The sequence below is a fragment of the Protopterus annectens genome, chromosome 8.part0, assembly GCF_019279795.1.
Source record: "Protopterus annectens isolate FY-2018-M chromosome 8.part0, PAN1.0, whole genome shotgun sequence".
NCBI lineage: Eukaryota > Metazoa > Chordata > Ceratodontiformes > Protopteridae > Protopterus > Protopterus annectens.
In genome coordinates this window covers 124,169,200-124,180,604 of record NC_056741.1, presented here as the reverse complement: position 1 = coordinate 124,180,604, position 11,405 = coordinate 124,169,200, and the positions used below count along the sequence as shown (strand labels likewise).

The window sequence follows — 11,405 nt, the reverse complement described above, 5'->3', positions numbered from 1 at the left end:
TTTTTCAGTAGCATACCGCCTGCTTACAGGTGACCTATGCCTGACATACAAGACCATGTCCAATCAGGATTTGGTGGACATGCTCCACTGCAAGCAATCCAAATCCACCAGAACCATGAGAGCTAAAGATTTGAACCTCAGCACATACATGTATAGGACATGCTGGAGGGACAGAGTCATAACTCAGAGGCTTCTCACACTCTAGCAAAGAATCCAAGTTCATGTTAGACAGAGTCCCTCACTGTCTCTCTTCAAGAGAAATCTGGACAAGTGGATGTGAGATTGTAGGTTTACCCCAGGGGTCCTCCCTGTGTCACTACTAGACAGAGGCACAGTCAAGTTATTCGATTAAGTAAGGGGGTCATAATGTGATACTAAGTCAGAGGCACAATATTTGGAATCTATTCTGTACACTTATTACCACTATAAGGGGTGGCAATAGCCACATCACTATGGCTAGGCTTATAAATGCACTAGGGCAGATAGCCTAGTAGTAAACTATGAAACTATGGTGTATGTGTAGGTATTGTCAGTCAAGCAATATAATGTGGTTTGGGGGGCTTGATATCTTCCTGTATTCCAACATAGGCCTGGTGCAGTTCCTGCTATTAGGACAGTGGTATGCAGCAAGCTATATAATAGTAGGCAGTTTTAGCCATTGGTATTTGACCATGGCTAATCCATGTTGCTTCTTGTTGTGCTACCAACATGGGGGTGTGGTTATCCATGACATGTATTGCTAGTCACCCTCGTTTTGTAGCTTGTTCCATGTTTTTGCACATGTACATCCCTGTATGAGGTGTGACCTGGTAGTGTTAGGGTGCTGATGTGGGCTTTGACCCAGTTTTCTATTACAGCACTGATATCTACATTCTCTATACTGTGTGCGTTTACACTGCACGATCTTGCTGTTTATACTTCTGGCATTGGGTAGCATTACATCTAGGTTCCTATCCCTGTGGTACCTATGAAGGTGGGTTTGTGTTTTTGTGGTTTATGATTGGTGAGGTGGATGTTAGTCAGGTCCTCAGGTGTGCATATGGTACATGGTGTTACATTACTTAACACATGGCATTCATGCCTCAGGTGGTGCTGCAGGGCTGCCTCTGTCGGATGCACATACTACACTCCCTGTACATGTTTGGAAGCAGGTTGTGTCATGTTAGGCATCCCTGTTACTATATGAGTGGGTCGAGGGGGTATCAGTCCCAGTGTTCCTACTGAGCCAGTGTATGTGCTATGCGTTGCCTCTTTGCCAAGGCCAGGGCATACTGGGCACACCTCCTTCTGCCTACTTGGGCAAGGTCAGGTTGTTCCTCCTCCGAGTCACCCTCTGCCTGTGGTGGCCTTGGCAATGGTGGGGGTATGTTTGGCCCAGCCCTATGCTGGTCCTGCTGCAGCTGTTTCCGCAGCATCATATTATGTAGCATAGTACATATCATGATCATTTGGGTACATGTAGTTGGTGTGTACTGCAAGGCTCCACCAGATGTGTCCAGACACCGGAACCATGACTTGAGCAGCCCAAACACACGCTCTATGACATTACGTATTTGTGCGTGTGCCTCATTATGGCATTCCTGTTCAGGTGTGTGTGCATTTCTGATGGGTGTCATCAGCCACGGCTCAAGTGCATAACCTGCATCCCCCACTAGGTGTCCGTGTGGGAAGTCCCCACTGGCAAATGATTGGTAGAGCTGTGTCAGATGCCAGATGTGGGAATGGTGGCAGCTCCCAGGGCAGCCAGCACACACATTCATTATTATGCCCTGGGCATCACACACGACCTGGCAGTTGATGGAGGGGAATCCCTTGTGGTTAATATAGGCTCTACCCCATTCACCGGCTGGTGCTTTGATGCGTATGTGCGTGCAGTCTATTGCACCCAGTACCTCAGGGTATCCCGCTATTTGCTGGAAGAGACGCATATTGCTGGCCAATACCTCACGGGCATTGGGGAAATATACATGATCACCGACATGTGCTGACATGGCATCCAGGAACCGGTGCAGTACCCTGGAGGCTGATGTCTGTGATATCCCCATCATATCACCAGTTGGTCTCTGGAAGGTACCTGTTGCTAGTATTCTTAGGCCAACACATACCTTGGTTTCCACTGGGATGGGTTCCCCTCTGTTGGTTCTGTGTGTGAGACGTGGCCTGAACAGCTCAACAATTTGCTGCAGAAGGTCTCTGTCCACTCTGTAGCGCTCTGCTATCTCCAGCTCATGTAACCCATGGTAGGTGACCCTGGGCCTTTATACTATTCTCCTTCTCCTCACTCTGGGTTGTCTGTCAGCATCTGCATTGTCACCACCCTCAGCAATTCGCCTATGCCTGATTATAACAGCTATGGCAGCCCCTAGCATTTCTGCTCTGAGTTCAGCTTTTTTCAGTTTTCAATTCTGATAGCTTACTCCTTTCTTGCAGTATCTCTCGAGAGAAACACCATGCACTGCTGTTTGCAGTGTTTTAAGTGCTGGGTTGGGCTTCCAGTCTGCCTGTCTAATTGCCTGCTTCCAATTGTTCTCACCAATTAACTCCAGCAGTATCCTCTGGCAGCTTCCTTGTAGTCTGGTTGTTTCCTTTTTCCTCTGCTTCCTCAGGGGGAGCAATGTGCACACCAGCTTAAGCACGCTCACAGTTACTTAAACGCGCGCACACATCCTTGCACAGTGTGAAATGCACGCACATTGCCTTACACATGTGCACGCCCGCGCAAACTGTTGTAAACGGTTTGCAACACGCTCCCACATGTTGAACCTGCCTTACATGCGCGCACACCCGCGCATGCACCTATATCAAGTAAGTTTGAGTGTAGGGATAGTGTGCACCCTCTATTTCTTGACTTTCCTAGTGTTCTGTTGGGACACACCTCTCTCTCTGATGTCTGTCTGTCATCTGTCACGTTACACTGCCCTCCAATGTGATACATTTATTTCTATCATTCCCCCCCGTGATGTCACCTACCTCTTACTCTATTCCTCCCCCTTCTGTAAATCTTACACTACTCGGAAAGTGCTCATTACCTATGTGGCAGTGTGATTCAGTATTGTAACCCTCATTTACATAGGATTGCCTAGTAATGCTTAGTTACATCTCTTACACTGAACTTTCCCCCCTTGGCAACCACTACACGGAGGCCATATTGTTTTTGGTCTGCTAGTCCCTGCATTGTCATTCCATGTAATACATAAAACCCACAATTGTGGGCTTATAAGTCGGTTTTCACTTTTAGGCAGCGCACCATTTGCACGGGTAAAAGCTTGCAGTTAAACATCAAAATCCCACGAAACAAAAAAGTTATTTTAAATAATTTTGCAACACTTTTTAATGCCAATGGCCACATATTTGGCCATTGGCATGCTAGATGAAACATATGCACCCTTTATTTGGAGCTGACATAGCTCCGTTGTCAATTTTGCAGAAATGTACTCAGTTGTCAGCTGAGTACATTTCTGCAGCTAACACGTCCGTTACACGGACTGCTTTGGGCTTCCTGGATTGCTCAAATACCTCATTTGCATATCTTTGAGCTGCAAATGAGGTATTGAGCATTTCCACGCCCAGCCCGTGTAAGAGACGTTTTAGCTGTCTCTTACACGGAGGTTTGGGCTGTTCCTGGATCGGGAGGCTTACATGGAGGCTTACACTACTCTTAAACTCCTTCAGAAGGGTCTCACAGAAACGGATAACTGGTGCCAGAGCCACGGCCTAAAGTTAAATGCCAAAAAATGCATAGTCATACCCTTCGGGAAAAACAAGGTTACCCCTAGCTACCAAATAGGTGGCAATCCACTGAGCACAGAAGAAGTTATCAGGGACCTGGGGACCCAGGTTGATAGTAGTCTGTCATTCGACACCCATGTAGCTAAAGTAGTTAGGAAGACCTTCTACATTGCCCACCTTATCATGAAGGGATTCTCATCTAGATCAAGGGAGGTCATAGTCTCCCTTTACTCATCACTCATCAGACCAATGATTGAGTACAATGCCCCATTCGGAATGTATCTGACCCGACACTTGCAGCAGCTGGAGAGGCCACAAAAGTTCCTCACCAAAAGGATAAAGGGTCTCAAAATCTGTCCTATGCTGCCCGACTGAAAGAACTCCAGCTCTATTCAGTCGCATCATTGCTCAGAGGTGACCTTTGCCTAACATACAAGGCCATGTCAAACCCAGATTTGATGAATATGCTTCACCTCAAAAAATCTAGATCCATCAGAGCCACAAGGGCGGAGACTTAAACCTTGACACGCTATTAATAGGACGTGCTGGAGGGATAGATTCATCACCCAAAGACTCCTATGCTGTGGAACAAAATCCCGGTACATGTGAGGCAGAGCACCTCGCTGGCCTTGTTCAAGAGAAATCTTGACCAATGGATGGGAGATCACAGATATACCCCAGGGATTACCTCAGTGTCACTGCTCGACAGAGGCACAGCAAAATAATGGGTATAGTTCCCCATACTAAAGGGGTGGCGTAAGCCACAAAACGATGGGCTAGGCTTGTAAATGCCCTCGGGCAGATAGCCTAGTATGAACCTATGAACCTATGAACCTATGAACCTATAAGTCTTCCTGAATCCTGCCCATAAATCTTTACATGAGACCAAAGCAGAAGTTAATATTCTTTTATAAGACATAAAAATCAAAAATGAGAATAATTCTAGTACAGATAGAAAATAAACAAATAATGATTGAAATGTAATATATTCTATATAAATATAGCTTGCTGCATACAGTATAGTCTCAGATATGGATGTTTACCATATAAACTAGTATTTTGATATATTCTGACAAATCTAAAAGTTCTTCCAGATTACTAAAGGTCTTAAAGGAAAGAAAGGGAATAAATTCCTTCTTAGAAAATACTGAGCACTTTTATTGGAATCTCATACTACAATGGGAAACTAAAATGTAATACTTTCTATGCACTTGTTTTTAGATACATGGAGATGGGGAAACAGTGTTATTAGATATTGGCACAATACATAAAGAGACAGAGGATTAGTCCACTTATTGATCATTATAGTAGTTTATTACATATAAATTAGTTATGACTTTTGTATTATTTATGTAAAACATGATTGGTATTTATGATACTTTGAATTCATTTCACAAAGTTAAAATGAAACAGTTACATTTGATTTACTTTAATTTGTTTCTTGAATTGGTACATACAGTTCTAATGTGTGTTTGTTAAATTATGCAACAACATATATATTTAGACAGGAAGGAGATGAGTGTTGTTACTAGCTTGATGGTCAATTTGGGTGACAGATGTCACTCAAATTAGGAGTTTTTAACTCCGGGCGGGTTTGAAAGAGTCTATGTTATTAGTAAATGTTATAAGTTTCTGTTAATAGTTATCATGATGTTCACCAAGTCTTACAAAATTGAATTTGATATAAACATATTTCATTGGATAAAAGTTTTATATGTTTCATGTGTAAATTATAATTGTATTCCTAATAGTCAATTTCTATTGACTTATAAAATATGGGAAAAAAGGAGTTATTCAACAACAGATATTCAGAACATTAATGTTTCATGACATCATTAAAGTGTACATCATTAAACATCAACGGATTAAATAATCCTAATAAGAGAAGATCTTTGAACAAATATCTTAGATTGCATAATTCTCAATTAACATTTTTCCAAGAAACTCATCTACTAACTGAAGATGTCACAAAATTGGAATCCAAATCCTACAAACTTTTGATTAGCTCATAACATACACAAAGAAAGGGGGTGGCCATACTATGGAAAAATACATTACCTATGCCTAAAATAATTGATACCTACAAAGATAACAAGGGGATGTTATCTTCAGTTATTATAGAATTCAATAAGAACATTTTGACATTAATAAATATGTATTGGATTCCTGGCATTGGACCTACAACAGTGAAACAACATACAGAACATATAGTTCAGTTTTCTAAGGGTAGTATTATTCTTGGTGGGGATTTTAATTGTATTTCTGACATAAAGGCTCTAGCACCAGTGGTAAAAGGAATAATCCAACTATAGCTAAATTACTGAATGAATTTTCAGATTCATATATGATGAAAGATATTAATAAATTTACTGACACTAAGTCACTGTTCTATACATTCTATTCACATAGACATAATTCATATTCATGAATAGATAGGGTATTCATTTCCGATAACTTAACTGATTTCTTATCAAACTCAAAAGTGATTTCATGTCCCCTTTTGGACCATAATTCCATAACATTTGATTTTATACTAAACTCCACATTTAATGTTCAAATTAATAGGATACCAGCCTACATAATTAAACTGAAAGATTTCATTGATTTCTTCACTACAGAAGTACAAAATTTTATTGAACTTAATAGTACACAGGGGACTTCTGAAGTATATATTTGGGATGCTTTATAAGCTTACCTATATGGTAAAATTATTGACTGGTATAAAAAGAAAATAATTTTGTGGGATAAAGACCTTCAAGATATACAAACAAATTTAGATGCTTTAAGGCTTGATGCTTCAAAAAAACCCAGATAAGAAAGATAGAATGAGTGAAATAAATCATTTAAACAATAAATATATGGACATTTTAATCCATAAAGTCAAGATAAATCTTGAAAAATATAAACTTAATAACTTATTCTATAAATCCTAGATCCATGAATATACTAGCTAACAAGACTAAAAGATTAAATAAACTTAATCATAGTAAAGAAATCTATTCTCCAACAAAAATGGTCCCCAGGATTCATGAACCTTGCGCCAGGCGCACGCATAGCGTAGGCATTACAATGCCAAATATGGCCGCCGAGCGATTCAGGTACGATCCAATCCCACGTGCACTACCGGCGTGCGCCGGATCTGCGCAGCCCCCGGCTTAGGTATGCTAAACACACCATGTGCGTTGTTGCACCATGCAAATGAAGGCATATAGCGATTCACGAAGTGGCGCAGGCGTAGCATAAGCCCACGGCAATGTAAACCAAAAAAAAACATAGCATGTGAAGATGTACATGTGTGCTCCACACCCCAGGCCGATGGCTGCAGGTCATGAGTGCCACAGCATTGTGGACGACCAGGACTGTCATAGCGGTCACATACCACATGCCTGTACAATAACAGTAGGAGCATAGGCAACAGTTGCAGTGACACAGTAGGTCAATGTACAGTGTCCCTGTGTTCAGACCACTGCCTACTGTACACTTGGCTAGACACACACCCAGAAGGCTATAACACCGGTGAGCCATCACATGTCCCAGTACACGTAGTCTGTGTATTGCCATCACAGGGCAGTCACAATAACATGTTGTATGAGAGGTATATTGTACCAGGTGATGTATCATGAGTGCGTATGTTGAGTTGCAGAGCTGTTCACCCGTCCGCAACATCCCAGTGCATGATGCCTTGTGTAACATGATGTGTGAAACTACAATGTGATCCACAACAGGGTCATCCGGGACTGGTGCATTGTGAATCATGTAACCCATGGGTCTGCGGGATATACACTGGTGCTGTCGGCTGCCATGCTGGGGGCCACCAGTGGTGCTTACAGTGGTCATACAGACATACTGCATACATTGTTCTGGCAGGAATGTCCATTGTTGTAGATGATGTGGTACTACGTGAAGGTAGATGTGTGTTGTGAATGTTACCCATCCATACGTGACCGTCAGGTACAGTCATGGTTGTCGACAGCATCACACCCATCCACAGCCATCAGCACCCTGTCACCAGAATGGGTAATAGTAGCCTCGTACTGTGTGACTAATGTGCAGATGGCGGAACACCTACTACTGGCTGGCTAACAGTGTCATCTAGGAAGGCTATATGATGGCTGGAATACGCTGCTCTAATGTATAATTATGGTATCCCAATGAATTACATTGATTCACATATAGTAAGCCATGGCTGGCATGTAAACCGTGTACAACAATGACTGTGTGACAGACCCAACCAATGTGGAGCCGTGATGATCATGCACCCGTTAGAACACCAAATGAGGTACGTTGCATGTAATGATGTACAACTGACAGCTATGGGCACAGCATGGATGCAGACGCACATCCCCCACAGGCAGTACCACTCAGTGTTGGTAGGGGGGCATTGCACGAGTACATGTGACAGTTGCTGTATTGCCACATGTACGGCATATCCATCATATAGGGGTAGCACTGGCACATGACTGTCGGACATGCCTGTACATATGACCATGTCCCACAGGATATGTGTTACGTGTGTACAACACCTTTCATACCGTCATCAAGCTGTGAAGTGTATGGCTGCCAGTGTACCTGTGTGACATGTTGTGCAATGGGTGCAAAGGTACACAGTAGTGCATTACATGCCCACATGTCCTGCACAGGTGCATAGCCTGAACATACATTACAAATAGGGTGTTGGATAATAGCAACCCACAAGAGGTGATGGGTACGGGTGGCAATCCATTATCACCTTTCCGGGTAAGATGTGCATGTCCATGACACATTAGCACCTGAGATGGTAGCAGTACAGCTGTACAGGGCGGCATGCATATTTGATTACAAATACCCTTGTGTGTTCCACCAGTGTCCTGTTGACAGACAGACACCAACACAATGTGCACCATTGACATGTGCACAGCACATCACCACTGGCTACAGTAGAACAGGGTTACTGTGTTGACTTGTGCACAGAACATCAGCGCCAGCCACAGTCGAACACGGTATGTGTTGAACCCCACCGTCATTGTAGCCCATGCCACAGACAGACGTGTTATGCATCTGTGTATGCATGGCTGGGAATGGCCCTGGCCTAGCAGTATAGCTGTGTCAGTGTTGCGAACAACATACTGAATGGGCTGTGTGTGTGAGGTGTGCGTCATATGTGTATGGCCTGATGGATGATACCAGCAGTGCCCCCGCTATGTGAACATCCCCGTCCCCATAAATGAATACCTAGGCTGTGCTCAACACCATGGTCCCTGTGGGAGGGATGGTGCTGTGTGGTGCACCCGCCGACATGGTGGTGGCAGCAGGCACTGGATGTAGACATATGTGGAACCCATGTCAGGCAGGGGTACCATCCATGTGCATGGGATATCACCTTTTGGGCATATACAGCACTGTGTTGAACAATATCACAGCACATAGCACCTGTTAAGGGTAATGTGTATGCATGGATGTGTGATACCAGCATGCACCATACACACCCCCACCAAGCAGCATGCTGCCTACATAGCAGAAGGCCATTGTCCACCCCATGATGATAGACATGCAACATGTCCATGTACCCATAGAAATGACATATGGAATGGACAGCCACCCTCCCAATACTGGTATCCCACAGGTGGGACACATCCCTGTGCCATGTATATGATATACCCTGCCATACCATGCAGCCCTTTCCAGCAAGGCTGCACGTGCCATCACAGTCATACATGGTGCGATGGCCACATGGCACTTGCACTATCAACTGACCAGATCAGTAATGTGGCACTGATGCACCTTGTGGTGTCACAAGTGCTGTGTGTCAGCGTGTACAACGTGCGCGTGCACATGTTATGTATGACCATCCCTGCTAATGTCATATGATTAGACATTGTCCCATGTGTATCACATGTACAATGCAGGCGAGCTGTGGCAGGTTGTCCAACACCCGTACAGTGCTGAGTACATGTATATGGCACAACACATGCATGTACAGGTGTCCATGTGTATGTGTGCAGTGCCACCGCTGACGTCCATAACGGCTGCGTCTGTGATGCCTACTGACATATACACAGCATCCAGGTGAACAGTAGAACTGTGCACACATCGGGCCACGTGCTGATTGGTATGAACACAGGTGCAGGCAGGTACACATGTCCACAGCAGGTTACCATCTACATGGGGTATGTACAGTGTGATGGGTTGACACAGAGATATGATATGATATGATAACCACTGCATAACGGTGTGACAGGTGTGACAGCAACACGTCAGCTGTGTCAGTGTCATGATGCGTCCCAGAGATTACTGTGCAGATGTCGTACATGTCATAGCAATGTATGTTCAGTGGTATGCCAGTACATCAGTGTGAATGTGACCTGTCACCATCATTATGTCTTACAGATAATGCCTCGTTCACGACTGCCAGCCTTCAGCCGCCAGGAGGATGAAGTAATCATACCGTTGCTCCATGACAACTATGACCTGCTATTCAGCCATGTTCCACAGCAAGCGCAGCAGCGGGATGACCTGTCGCAGGATATGCACAGGGGGGTGAATGACGTGGGTGGCAACAACCGCACCTACCAGCAGATACGCCGACACTGCACGGACCTCATACGGCACGCGAAACAGCGTGCCACCACAATCGCCAGAGAACAAGGTGGAACAGGTGGTGGGCCACCAATCCAGCCCCCACTCACACACACGGAGGAGCTCCTGGCCAGTCTGGGGACACCCAGGGAACAGCATGCAGAAACACTAGCCGCCATCGTGGAGGTGGGTGTCTCCCAACCAATGAGCCTGGAGCTGCCTGGTAAGTCAGTCTTGCATATGAGTATGATATCCACTGTAGGTGTAGGTGTCACTGTACATCATGTAAAGTAACAACACATGCCAGGTATATGGGCACACAAGCCGCATACTACAGTATGCTGCGTTGTGTTTGCAGACGTGTGCATACCACATTCTATCACACAGGTACATGATGTGACATGCACAGTGCGAAATGTGGCTGTCATACAGTCATGGATAATGTTTATACTGTTGTGTCGCCCCTATACAGGTACCTCTGGCGTGTCGCACAGACATGAGTCCGTCGCAGGTGAGACTGTTGTTAGTAACAGGCATGTTACAGTGTAGAGTTATTCACCATCTGGCTAGGTATAACATGCACACCTGGGTTTTGTTCCAGTCACGGTATACAGGTTGCACCACCAGACACACACATGCCACCCGTGTGCAGTAGATACAACCGTCATCATACACCGGCATGAAACCACAGTACCTGTCAGTGTGGTATGTCCGGCCAGCTATGCATACAACAGTGGAGGTGTTCCACAATGGATGCATATGTAGTATGCGTTGGAACACCATTCATGGTACGCACACAGTACCACACAGAGAGCAGTGATCTGGGCAGCACACAGGTGTCACCAATGTGACATATGCCCCTGCATTGTGTGCACACATTGTGACACACCACCTATGTCCCACGCCCGTGGTGTTCTGTCTGCAATATTGTCACACCATCACATGACCTACACCCGACATAGCAAACATCCACACTGTTGTCTGCATAGCCCTCTGGATTGTGACACCTCCGACATGTATGGGTGTATGTCACATGGGACACCACAGGAATGGGTACACGATGCCCATCACACACAATTGTCCAAGACCCAGTCACACATGGCCATGGGTGATAGCCACAG

The 11,405-nt window shown here is 44.7% G+C and overlaps 1 long non-coding RNA gene across 1 annotated transcript in view; it reads right to left on the bottom strand.

Moving 5' to 3' along the window:
• Positions 1-8,510, bottom strand: part of LOC122807978 — a 9,452-nt gene extending 942 nt beyond the window's left edge. Inside the window, exons 1-2 of the long non-coding RNA XR_006365746.1 lie at positions 8,499-8,510; positions 6,114-6,117 (exon numbers count right to left, since the gene is read on the bottom strand). This is a non-coding gene — a long non-coding RNA (uncharacterized LOC122807978). The remainder of the gene's footprint in view (positions 1-6,113; positions 6,118-8,498) is intronic.
• Between the last annotated feature and the right edge of the window lie 2,895 nt (positions 8,511-11,405).